Below are 13,578 nucleotides of genomic sequence, written 5' to 3'. Positions count from 1 at the left end.
GGAATATAGGGCGGAGTTTCCTCAACAAATTGAGAATAGCATTACAATATGATCCAGCAACCCCTCTTCTGGGTATCCATCTGACTAACTTGAAAACAATTATTTGCAAAGATATGTACACTCCTAAGTTCCTTGCAGCATTGTTCACAATGGCCAAGACATAGAAACAACTGAAGTTTCCTTCAGCAGATAATAGAATAAAAATGTGGTACATATATACAATAGAATACTATGCATAAGAAAAGATGAAATACTGCCATTTGCATGTGTGGACCTTGAGAATATCACGCTAGGCAAAATAAATCAGTCAGGAAGAGTTAAGAACCATATGATTTTGGCACTGGCCAGTTGGCTCAGCAGTAGAGCATTGGCCCAGCATGTGAAAGTCCTGGGTTTGATTCTCGGTCAGGGCACATAACAGAAGTGACCATCTGCTTCTCCACCCCTCTCTCTTCTCTTCCCTCCTCTCTCTCTCTCTCTCTCTCTCTCTCTCTCTCTCTCTCTCTCTCTCTCTCTCTCCCCCTCTCTATCTCTCCCTCTCCTGCAGACAGGGTTTGAATACTTCGAGAAAGTTGGTCCCAGGTGCTGAGGATGGCTCCATGGCCCCGTCTCAGGTGCTAAAATAGCTCAGTTGCTGAGAAATGGAGCAGAAGCCCCAGATGGGCAGAGCATCACCCCATAAAGGCTCGCCGGATGGATCCCTGTTGGGGTGCATGTGGGTGTCTATCTCTACCTACCCTGCCTCTCACTTAAATAAAAAACTGTACCCTTGAAACCTGTATAATCTTAGTAACTAATCATCCCGGTAAATTTCATAAAAAAGGTTTATATGAAGTAAAATATATAATGTACTTAGTGCTACTGCACAGAGTAAGCACAGAATATAATTATTTGCTCTTATTGTTATATTTGCTGAGATTTAGGCACTGTGCTTCATAAATCTTAAGCTCCCTAAAAGTATTACCTGGTATTAGTCGTTACAGAACCAGAAAATATAAAGTCAAATAATTATTTAACTCCAAAGGTTATTTCCTGCCTTGAATGCCACTAGGTCTAAGATGATACTTTTATTAAACTCATCCAACCAAGGAGACTTAACTGAACAATATATGAAAGAATGATTTATCAATAGTGAATTGCATTACTTGGAAAGGCCTTGAAACTAGGCACTAAGTGATTATTGCCTGGAAAGTAGGATAGCCTTAAAAACAAATAAACAAACATAAAAAAGAGGTAAAAGAACTTTCACTTGAGACTTTGATGTTTAAAAATCATAGGTCTGTGCCAAGTAGAAAACTACAGATTCCCTGACTTCTAGTCCTGACCAGTGGGCATGTCCAGGTCCGCCATGTTAAGGAAATAAGAAGTAATAGCCACACACAGGGTGATGTGTAATGGAGTAAGTGAATAAAAAGCATTATAAAAGCTGACAGAAACCTGAGTAAATACCATGCCCTAAACACATGTTGACTGATGAGCCAATGACATCAGAGATTCTATCTGAATCTACCAACTAATTACTGTTGTAAAACCCTTCCCAGTGTTCATTTCTCCTTGGTAAATCTCCCAAAGAATTTCTCTAAAGTTAGACATGTCATCTATCTTTATTTTTATATAATACAAACTATAACCTTATTTACCTCCCATCATATTTTTTATCTGACAGTGGCTAATATTTCTGATCAATATTTGAAATTCTACTACTTAGAGAATATCTTGATTGTTCTAGGCTTAGAAAAGAACAGAACAGCTGCTGGTTTTAAAATTTATCCTAATTGTCCATTTCAACTTCTGCAATAAGTGAATTAAAATGTTGTTGATCCTGACCTGTGGTGGCACAGTGGATAAAGCGTCAACCTGAAAATGCTGAGGTTGCCAGTTCAAAACCCTGGGCTTGCCTGGTCAAGGCACATATGGGAGTTGATGCTTCCTGTTCCTCTCCCCTTCTCTCTCTCTCTCTTCCCTCTCTATAATCAATAAATAAAATCTTTAATAAAATAAAATAAAATGTTGAATTTTATTCATCTGTCTTAGTTATATTATAGGTGATAATTTCTTGATTTTGGGATTTCTTGGACCCTTAAAATTTCCCCCCATAAATTTGGGAAACAAACATTTTTCCTATCTTACTTTGGATCTCTTAGCACTGATAACCACTGAGCAGCACTCGAGAACCACTGTTCCAGGAGATTAATCCTAAAACTACTACTATCCTGGGCATGTGATGAACTTGAAGTCACCCACGAATAAAGCATTGGTCTTACTGTTACCAAGAAAAAAAATCCAGAACTGCATGTAAGCCCAGAAACCAAAAAGCCTGTATCTTTCTGTACTTTTTATCTCAAAAGATAGCAAACATTAACCAACTAACAAACTATAAATTCTTGTCCTGGCCAGGGAGCTCACTTGGTCAGAGCCTTGTCCTGATATTCCAAGGTTGTGGGTTCAATCTCTGGTCAGGGCATTTACAAGAAACAATTAATGAATGCATAAATAAGTGAAACAACAAACTGATGTTTCTCATTCTCTCTCTCTTTCCCTTCCTCTCTCCCCAAAATCAATATTTTTTTAAATTCCTAGCTGTTCTCACAAATTGAACTTCTCTCTCAGTAGATTGTCTACATTCTTCCTTTCCCAAAAGGTCTCAGACATATCAATAAAAGATAAAGTGTCCAATAATAGTTTGGGGAGACCAAAATTCCATGACATTTGGAAGCCACATACAGAGATATTTTCCAGAGACATTCAGGCACAAACTCCATTTTCACTATTTTTTACCCTTGTTAACACTGCTAATTCTGAGATTGGTTCAGGAGCCAGGAGAGCCTGATATATATATATATATATATTTTTTTTAAACCCTTCACCAGAAGCACATAGATTACTGTGTCAATAATAAGATGTGAACTTGAGTAGAAAGAAGCAAGAGCTCAGCTTCTTTCACAATCCTAATGGGATCCTAACAGTCCAGGAATGTTATAAGCATCGAGTCCAGGAGGAAGAGAAAAACCTTCCTAAAAACATGCCATCTGTTTCTGCTCTCCTGGCTATCTCACCTCCTTTATCCTTGGCTGGGACTAGAGACAGAGGAGAGAGACCTTTTGTGTGGTGTGTCTCCTTGTCATCCATAACCCAACTTGCTACACTGTAAATAACACCTATTTAGCTATTGACTGGCTGTTACATTTGTTGGCAAGCAAAGCACCTAGGAAACATGATTTTATAGCTATGGATCACCATAAGGTGTTCAAAATGCAGGTGATTTTTATTTTCAGGAGAAAATTTTAATGTATGGCATTATATCATCCAATTAATTATAATCTGATCTCAGCAAATTCATTAATTCCACATGTGCATAACTCCACACCTCTACTTTAACCTGAGGGCTAGGAAGAAATGAAGCAAACACGGGAATAGTTGAGCTCAAATTTCCCTGACCTGACCGTGTTATGACAAGAGCCACATGACTAAATTACCCAGTATTTAAGTCCCTATACACTAAGCAGTTTAAACAGAAAATAGGCAACAAAATATAATTCACACATTCACAGATGATAAGAAAATGTAATGTCTATTACATAAAGTCGCATACGTAGTTATTTTAACTTTCTACCCACGAAATAGAGCATGTTGTATGTATTTGGGGCTTTAAGGCAGAGCTTGTGGAATGTGAAATGTTACACTTACTTAAATCTGGCAGTTAAGTGCTCTTGATTTTGTGGTTCATTTTAGAAGCATTTATTTAAAATGACCCTTTCTGAATTTTTAACAGAATCAGAATTGTAAGGGTCTCATACAATGTAATAGTGGAAAAGGAAGACTATATGAAACAAAATCTCCTGTAAGAGAATTTGCTGCATCAAAGAAGATGAAAGACAATGGTGAACAGAAATAGTTAAATTACATGTTTGAGTTATTCATCAGGCAGTAAACTCAGTGCCTTCTAAGTTATTTCACTCAATCCTCAAAAGTAGTATGAATTTGGTTATTATTATCTGCAATGTCACAGTTGAGAAAACGGCTTTTAACAATTGAGGTCATTTGTTCAATCACGCAGCTGGTAAATGGTAGAGTGGGGTTTTGAACCCAAATTCTTACAGGCTTTTTACAATGCATACTTGGCTTATTCTAGTGTAGTTGGGAATTTGAGGGCCACTCATCATATCTGAATTTCCTCCTTTATCCTTTTCATCTATCCAAATTGCTTTCAAGGTGTAGCTGAAGAAACACACCTTTGATAAACATTTCCTTGGTGCTCATGCGTTCCGGTTCCCTTTTTCCTGTGTGAAATCCTGTAGCATTCATTTACTCCAACACTTACACATCCTACATCACATGCTACCTACTTCTCTAGTTAACATCTGAAACATGACTTATCTTCTTAATTATATTATTCAACTGACGGCAGAGACAATATATACTTTTTTTTTTTTAGCGAGAGAAGTGGTGGGGGGGATAGATAAGGACAGACAGAAAGAGAGAGAGATGAGAAGCATAAACTCACAGTTTCAGCACCTTAGTTGTTCATCGATTGCTTTCTCATATGTGCCTTGACCGGGGGCTCTAGCAAAGCCACTGACCCCTTTGCCCAAGCCAGCAAATTGAGCTCAAGCCAGTGACAATGGGATCATGTCTATGATCCCACACTCAAGTCAGCGACCCCACGCTCAAGCTAGTGAGCCGGCGCTGAAGCTGGCAACCTCAGAGTTTCATGCCTGGGTCCTCAGTGTGCCAGGTTGACACTCTATCCACTGTGCCACCACCTGGTCAGGCAGAGACCATATATTAAAGATCTTTGGGTTCCTCATTGTACAGGAATACAAAATTCATTCTTCTTCTCTGCCAACTTTGAGAAATTAGTGGCTGCTGCCTAGGATGCCATGTTGAAACATTGTACAATGCTTCCCGTCTCAGTAAATAACAATCCTTTGACTGATCAGTAGTAGTATCATAGGTGTTATTGGGGAATGGGAGGACTGGGGAGTAAAGGATGGGAAGAAAATGATAGCACTGACTTGTGTGTTTGTTGCATCTGCCATAGGACTTCAAATAGAACTATGTACATCTTAGATTGATGTTTTCAATGAAATTAATTCAGGTAAATGAAGATAATTTGTCTAAAATTTATATCAAAATTGTAAACCATTAATTAAAGTAATGTTTAATTCAAGTTAAATGTGCAGAGCAATGAAGCTTCCTCATTTTGTCCTAACAAATTTCTATCCACAAGTGATCACTGTGGTTGATACCCTAGTGAGTGAGGGGGTAAATATTAACTCTCCAATCTGGATTAAAGCTACATATTTAGAACTAGATCTGTATGGGGTTTATTTCCTTTGTGTTAAAATTCTGAATGTCTTTAATATTTTCCTCCTCCCCTCTTTCTCCATGAGAAGTCTGCATGAGTAGAGAAGGGTGGCACTGCAGTTACAATGGCATTGGTAGAAATGGCTTTATCCTCAGTTATAAATGCTCCCTGTTGTCTATTGTTCTAAAAGGCTAAAGCCTTTGTTAACCTTGACACTAAGAGCACTACTGGCCTCCTTTGCTGCAATTAACAGCTGGTGATTTATGATTTAGTCTTTTGGCTCTAGAAACACTCAGATGAAGAATCAGCTATCTAACTGTTATCAACTCAATGTGTTTTCAGTTATTCAAGGATACAACTCCTGAGTCTACAGTTTCTTCTCTATTGTGCCCTGGGTTGAGATGTCCACTCCCGCTTGTGCTGTTGGGATTACCTTGCCCCTTGCAATACCTCTTGATTCTCAGCCCAGGATTTGTAAACTTCAAGGTATCCATGTGATCAACAGTAAACCCCAACTTTAATTGTGTAACCTCATCCCAGAAACCTAATTAACTACTAGGTGAGAACCTCTAACTTTCTTGAGGTTCCTAAATTTAGTGAGCCTCAAGTTTAACCCCAATCAAGATTTCAAAAGAAACAGGGGCACAAATACTTCAGCATCTTCTATTCTTCCCAACCATCTTCATGGAAATACCTGGGCCAGCACTAGGAGGAGAGAGCTTTCTTCTACTTCCCTTATGTCATATTTTCTTCCTATCAGAGAAGACCTCTCATTGAAGGTTACAGTGTTGGAGAAAATATCGAAGAGAATCCTTCAAATGTAGCTTTAATATGCTAAAAAAATGGGGGATAAAGAAATTTGCAAAAACTTTTTCAAAGCTACTGTAAAATTTGCAAGGCTAATGCAAAGCATAATTTTATTTTGTATGTCAGAAGGTGAATATTAACTATGTCCTTTTCTTTCTATTCTAGGTTATCAGTTTCTAATATAGTCCCATGCAACATCAACCCTCTAGGGAACTAGGGCAAAGGTTTTATATTTTAAAAAAAGGCAAAAGAGAAAAGCCCATTAATAATTTTCAAACTACATTTTCATTACAGTATATTTCAATGTCAGTAACAGACAAAATAACTAGTGTTTGGTGCACTCTGCTGCTCAGAGACCGAAGTCAACACTCCAACATCCTAAATCAGGGGTCCCCAAACTTTTTACACAGGGGGTCAGTTCACTGTCCCTCAGACTGTTGGAGGGCCGGACTATAAAAAAAACTATGAACAAATTCCTATGCACACTGCACATATCTTATTTTAAAGTAAAAAAACAAAACAGGAACAAATACAATATTTAAAATAAAGAACAAGTATATTTAAATCAACAAACTGACCAGTATTTCAATAGGAACTATGGGCCTGCTTTTGGCTAATGAGATGGTCAATGTCCAGTTTCATATTTGTCACTGCTAGCCGTAACAAGTGATATGACGTGCTCCAGAGCCATGACACTCTCGTGTCACAGGAAGTAGTACTGTACATGAGCGACGCCGCACTGACCTCCAGTGAAAGAGGTACCCCTTCCAGAAGTGCGATGGGGGCCTGATAAATGGCCTCAGGGGGCTGCATGCAGCCCGCGGGCGTAGTTTGGGGACCCCTGCCCTAAATAACCAGTTTGCTTCAGTAGTTTATTCTTACAGGCTAAACTCTAACTTCAAGCAATCATTCTGTAATTGTTTATTACTAGTCATAAAAAGGGAATAGGCAAATCATTATGGGTAAATAGTAAAAATCTTTATCATAATTCAAAATTATAATTGTAGAATATATGCCATTGTGATGTTAATCATTAGTATCATCTTTATAATGTTTGATTTAATCAACTTCAATTTTGATACTGTGAGCTCATAAAATAATAAGACAGTATTTCTCTTTAAGAACACAGTAATCTCAGTTCTTCTCCCCACTCCTAATTTAGGCCTGCTATTGAAGTTATATAAAATTAGTTTTGAAATATATTAGGAGTTATTTTGTTTCTTTATTCATCTAGTATTTCCAAAGGTGGAAAAAAATGGCATTCAAATAAACCTAAATAGATGTTTTTAAATGAGAGAGAGACAGAGACAGGAAGGGAGAGAGATGAGAAGCATCCACTCATAGTTGCGGCACCTTATTTGTTCATTGATTGCTTTCTCATATGTGCATTGATGGGGGTTGGGCTCCAGCTAAATCAGTGACCCCTTGCTCAAACCAGCGACCTTGGGCTCAAGCCAGAGACCTTGGGCTCAAGCCAGTGACCATGGGGTCATGTCTATGATCTGACTCAAGTCTGCAATCCCAGTCTCAAGCTGGTTAGCCCACACTCAAGCCAGGGACCTTGGGGTTTCAAACTGGGGTTTTCAGTGTCCCAGGCCAACACTCTATGCACTGCGCCACTGCCTGGTCAGACCAAGTCTAAACAGATTTTTTTTTTAATCTATGCTGAAAACATTTTATTCATTTTTTAAATAACATCTGGATCTTTAAGTAACAAATATCCAGCTCTTAAGGAATCATCCAGCTCTTTCTGTCATTGACCAAACTGGTTTTGGATTTAGTGACTGTCCCATTAATAAATTGATGACCATTTTATGGCTGCTTTAAAATTAGAAGGCACATATTATCTTTCAGTAAGAGAAAAACCCAGTGCTTTAGTCATTCATGCAGTATTTCATTCACTCCATCCAAAGAGGGCAGGATCAGACACTGTGCTTAACTCAACTGGTTTTAAACAACGACAAAAAGTAGGGCACTGGAATTCTGCCTCCAACAAAGAATAAAAGAAAATGAACTTACACCCTCACAGTAAACAACTAGAAAACTGGACACAATACATTACAAAGCTGTGTTCAGACTTTAGACAACAGGCAGGATAAGATGATCCTTGAAAAAAGTGGAATAAATAAGGTGGTCCCTACAATCTTCCCAGCTTTCTACCTTATGGTACTTACTATACAGGCCATGGTGCTGAGCCAAGAAAACAGCGATCTGAGTGTAGTCAGACTCAGTGGCTAGAATTTGAAGGGCAGAGTTCTAGAGAGAAGAGCATTATAGAGCAGCAGTTTTTAATCTTTTTCATCTCATGGCACACATAAACTAATTACTAAAATTCTGCAGCACACACAAAATACATTTTTTGCCAATCTGATAAAAAGATAGGTATAATTTTGATTAATTCACACCAGATGATTATTGTTGGGTTGGCTGTTGTCTTTATTTTATTTGACAATCTAAGGGAAAGGAGGTCAATGCTCCAGAAACAAAGTAAACTCTTCCTCCTTTGCTGAATACAAAGTCATGATGCATAGGATAGAACCCCACAGATTAGCACAAATAACAATTTGTAAGCTGAGATCTAAATAATAGCTCATATGTTGCTGAAAGACATGTGAGTTTTGACTAATCCAAGAGTAGGACTCTTGAACACCTGGGCATTTAGGAGAAACATCAGAAGGAAAATGCCTCAGTAGTAAATCAAGACTAGGCCTAGATTAAAAGCTATTCCAAAACTCAAAAAGTTAGTATTACTGCAATAACAAAACCAGAGAAAGACACTATAAGAAAACTTTAGATTATTGTCTCATCCAAATAGATGAAAGTTTTTTTTTAAATATATGCAAATAGAATTATAATATTATAAAGAATCATGACTAAATGAGATTAATCCCAGAAATGTGAGGTTGGGTTAACATTGGAAAAGTGATGTAATTCAGTATATTAGCAGAAAAAAATTATATATATAAACAACATATATATCTAACAAACAACCTAACTGAAAAGCAAGCAAATATGAATGACTAACAAGCATTTGAAAATATTCTCAATATTATTTACTATTAGAGAATGCAAATTAAAAGCACAGTAAGATATTACTACATATTAAAATTACTAATATCAAAAATATTGACAATTGCAAATATTGTGATGTTGTGGAGCAATTGGAACTCACACATTACTGGAGGTTTAATATGGTACAACTATATCCAAAAAAATTTAGCAATTTTTTACAAAATAGGCCTGACCTATGGTGGCACAGTGGATAAAACATTGACCTGGAATGCTGAGATCGCCAGTTCAAAACCCTAGGCTTGCCCAGTCAAGGTTCATATGAGAAGCAAAGAGTTGATGCTTTCCACTTCTCTCTCTGCACCCCCTACCACCCACCGCACCTTTCTCTCTCTCTCTCCTCTCTTAAAAGCAATAAATAAAATCTTTTAAACATAAAATAATAAACATTTCCAGGATGATATAGCAATTCCATTCCTACATAATTACCCAAGAAAAATTATACCTTGGGCCCACTCAAAGATTTATACACAAATCTTCATAGCAGTTTACTTGTAATAGTAAACTTAAAATAACTCCAATATACATCAATAGATGAATCTGTGAACAAATTTTAGTATATTTGTACAATTGAATACTACCCAACATAAATAGGAACAAGCTAGTGATTAATTCACACACAGTAAATTTTAAAAAACATTATCTTGAGCGAAATAAGCTAAATTCAAGAATATGTATAATATTTTATAGTTCTGTGTACAGAAATTTTAGAAAAGGTAAATCCAATCTATCAGTTATCAGTGGTTGCCTAGAACTGAAAGTAAACATTGATTGAAAAGGAACATGAGTGAATGATTTGAGGTGATATCAGTGTTTTCTAGATCAATGGTGGTGGTTATACAAGTGAATGTATTTTTCATCTCATCAAACTATGAACTTTCAACTAGTGAATTTTACTGTATATGTGAATTATACCTTAAAAAGTAAAACTGGTCAAAATATTGAAGGATAATAGTAATTTACCAATTATTTTTTCTTTTGCACTTTTCTAAGTTATATTCATCATATATTTGCTCAAACTTAAATGTATACCTGATAGTCTAAAATTAAAGAAGTCTACTCAGCACTATTTGTGGGAGACTGCAAGCTGACAAAGTCTTTGCAGTTTAAGGCTTAAGCTTAAAGGCTAAGCTCTTCCCCCACACCTCCATGTTAGCTGTGAATCTGAGTATTTCTACTTATCCCATGCCCCCACCTCACTTGCTTGATTAAGTTGTTAGAGGCAATTTACATGCCCTTCCTCTTACCCTTTGTTTGTTGTTCAACTATTGATTTCAGTTATGTATGGGGGATTCCTGTTTATGCCTTAAGAGGATTCCTGTTTATGCCTCAGATATGTGACTTTGTATCAGAGACTTCCTTATTTGCGTATCGCTCTGAACTATATAATAAAGCAAATCAGGAGTTTTGCTTTGCTCTGCCTTGTTATCAGTTTGTAGAGACCTCCCAATCCCATACTTCTTTTCTCTGAGTATATTTCTTCATTCCACAGTGTTCCCACTCAGGACCTGGACAATTACTAGTCATGATGGTTCACAGCAACTATTATTTTAAAAAAGTAGTTCCTTTATATCTTTGCACTATAAATTCTAGATATTCAGGGGATAGCTTCAGAACTGCCTTCAAATGATGACATAGGCATCATCAAATGAGAGACATAATCAGATCAAGAGAAAGACTGAAATATAGCAATGAGCTCTATTACATAACTATGGAGAAATTTACTTAAGATAAAATAAAGGACAGTGATTTGCCATAAGTAAGATTTGAAAAAATGTAGACAGGATGAAAATATAAGTCTACCTCCCTACCTGCTTACTCTTGAAGCTTACAACTTCATCTTAGTAAAAATGTTTATACAAGTCTTATTGACCATGGATTGCTAGAACCAAATGATAGAGGCAGATATGTCAGGGTTTAGTACAACAGTACATAAGAAGGAGGTGAATGATCATTTTTCTTGTTTTAGAGTTCCAAAAGATTTGGCAAAGGTAAATAAACAGTATTCTCTTCTTCTAGAAAAAAATATATAAATGCTTTAAAGTCAAAAAGTAGCAAATTTCCTTTGAAAATAGCTGAACTTATTTAATTAACATTTTTAAATTATAAAACTACTAAAATCATTTTTCTTTGTATTGAGCAGAGAAAAAAAATATTTGCAAAGGTATAAACTGATCTTAAATGATCATTTTAAAATGTAGCCTGTAAAAAAACTGTGAGGACGGTTGGCAATGGGGGAAGGTCACGTGAGAAACCAGGCCTGGGAACTTTGGCTGGAATCACCCACACCCATGCACACCAAAAGAAACTTCCCAGGAGCCCTTTGAAAAAGAATGACTGTCTGTCAGCCAATGAAATTTCAACCACCCTAAGGACCCTATAAATTACCCCCATGTTGGAGAATCTGTGCGACTACTCTGACCCCCATCTCGAGGACCAGAGAAAATCATCTGGGAAGCGCTCTACTAAATAAAACTTTTGCTATTCCACACTTTATGGTTATGCCGTTCTTTCTTCCTCAGCGGGGAAAATACCTTACATTTGGTGCTGAAACCTGGGAGGAGTTTGAAGTCTGCAAGGGACAGCTCCTTTCCCTTTCCCTTCTGAGGAAGAACCAGGATCTGCGACCTCCCACCCACTTCAGCACACGGTGCAGTAAGTCCCCTGCCTCCACCCTCCCCTCAGTTCTTTCTGCTGAGACTCTCTGTTCGTAATCGCAGCTGCATCAGGTACCTCTTATCCATTCTGAGTGCATGTGTGCCCGTAGAGATGTCCCGAACACATGCACGCTACCTAACCATCTGATGGCCAGAGCTTGAGTTGCAGGACGTCAATTCTCATCTCTGATCACTCCGAGGACTGAGGGCGGCCATAGAGGCACAGGAATCTAAACCTGATCCAAAAACACTCCTGGAGTGCCTTATCTGAAATCTCTCCCTCTCTAAAGAAGAAGAAACTGTTCTTTTTCTTCACTGTGGCTGGGCCACTAGAACCCACTAGATAATCAAACCAGGTAGCCTCCCGAAGGGACTTTCAATTTTAACACCTTCACCAATTTAACTATTGTCAAAGAACTGGGAAATGGTTGGAGATCCCTTACATTCAGGGCTTCTAGTATTTGCGCTCCCGTCCTAATCTCTGTGCCACCTGCTACAAGGTGCAGGCCCTTTTTGGACAGAGAAACCTCACCTAAGCCATCCACTCCTGATCTTTCCTCCTTTACCAACCCCCAACTCTCTTCCCCTCCATCCTATCAGGCTTTTCCTCTCCCTTCACTGGATCCTGTTTCTCATTTACCTGCAAATACCAGTCTCTCTTTCTCCTCTCCTGCCGGCCATGAGCCCCTCCCTTCTCCACTGTGTTCTTAAGCCCCTCCCCCATCAGGCCCTCCTCTGCTGGCCATTGGCACTCACACCAGTTTGCAGGGCTCCTGACCCCACGGCCCAACCCCAATCTTCTTACAGGAAGTCCTGGCCTTGTCCTGCCTCTGGCTCCAGCATTTCCGAATGGATCTGGGTGCCAGGCTCCCCAGGAGCCCCCTTCCTCTTATTCTTACCCCAAACCCCTATCCAAGACCTGTGAACATGGCATTTAAAGTTCTTAATGTCCCTGGCTGGTTGGCTCAGTGGTAGAGCGTTGGCCTGGTGTGCAGAAGTCCTGGGTTCGATTCCCGGCCAGGGCACACAGGAGAAGCACCCATCTGCTTCTCCACCCCTTCCCCTCTCCTTCCTCTCTGTCTCTCTCTTCCCCTCCCGCAGCCGAGGCTCCATTGGAGCAAAGATAGCCCGGGCGCTGGGGATGGCTCCTTGGCCTCTGCCCCAGGCGCTTGAGTGGCTCTGGTCGCAACAGAGTGACACCCCAGAGGGGCAGAGCATCGCCCCCTGGTGGGAAGAGCGTCACCCCCTGGTGGGCGTGCCGGGTGGATCCCAGTCAGGTGCATGCAGGAGTCTGTCTGACTGTCTCTCCCAGTTTCTAGCTTCAGAAAAATACACACAAAAAAATAATAAAATAAAATAAAATAAATAAAGTTCTTAATAGTTGTAACTAGGAATAGGCCGAGGTTGCTTGCCAGGCCTGCATGCAGCAAAAGGTAACTCTCCAAGTCCAGGCTCTTGTGGCAGCCCTGAGGCCGGCAGATCAACAGGGGCAAGGCATAGGAGATGCCTGACCCAAGTCTGGGCTGCAAAAAGGAATCCCACCAGCAGCTTGCTTTAAATGTGGTAGGGAGGGTCACTGGTCCTGGTAGTGCCCCTGCCCGAGGCCACCCACTAAGCCCTGCCCTAACTGCAAGCAGCCCAGTCACTGGCAGAGTGATTGCTCCCTTTGGGCAACAGGCCCTTCCTCAGCGCCTTCACGCAGAGGACAAGACACCCAAATGGGAGTGCAAGCCAGCC

The 13,578-nt window shown here is 39.2% G+C and overlaps 1 protein-coding gene across 1 annotated transcript in view; it reads right to left on the bottom strand.

The window, feature by feature from the left end:
• Positions 1-13,578, bottom strand: part of ARHGAP24 (Rho GTPase activating protein 24) — an 865,538-nt gene that overhangs the window by 702,453 nt on the left and 149,507 nt on the right. The window lies entirely within an intron of this gene.

The sequence above is a fragment of the Saccopteryx leptura genome, chromosome 5, assembly GCF_036850995.1.
Source record: "Saccopteryx leptura isolate mSacLep1 chromosome 5, mSacLep1_pri_phased_curated, whole genome shotgun sequence".
NCBI classification, from domain to species: Eukaryota; Metazoa; Chordata; class Mammalia; order Chiroptera; family Emballonuridae; genus Saccopteryx; species Saccopteryx leptura.
This window is presented reverse-complemented; position numbering and strand designations above follow the sequence as displayed.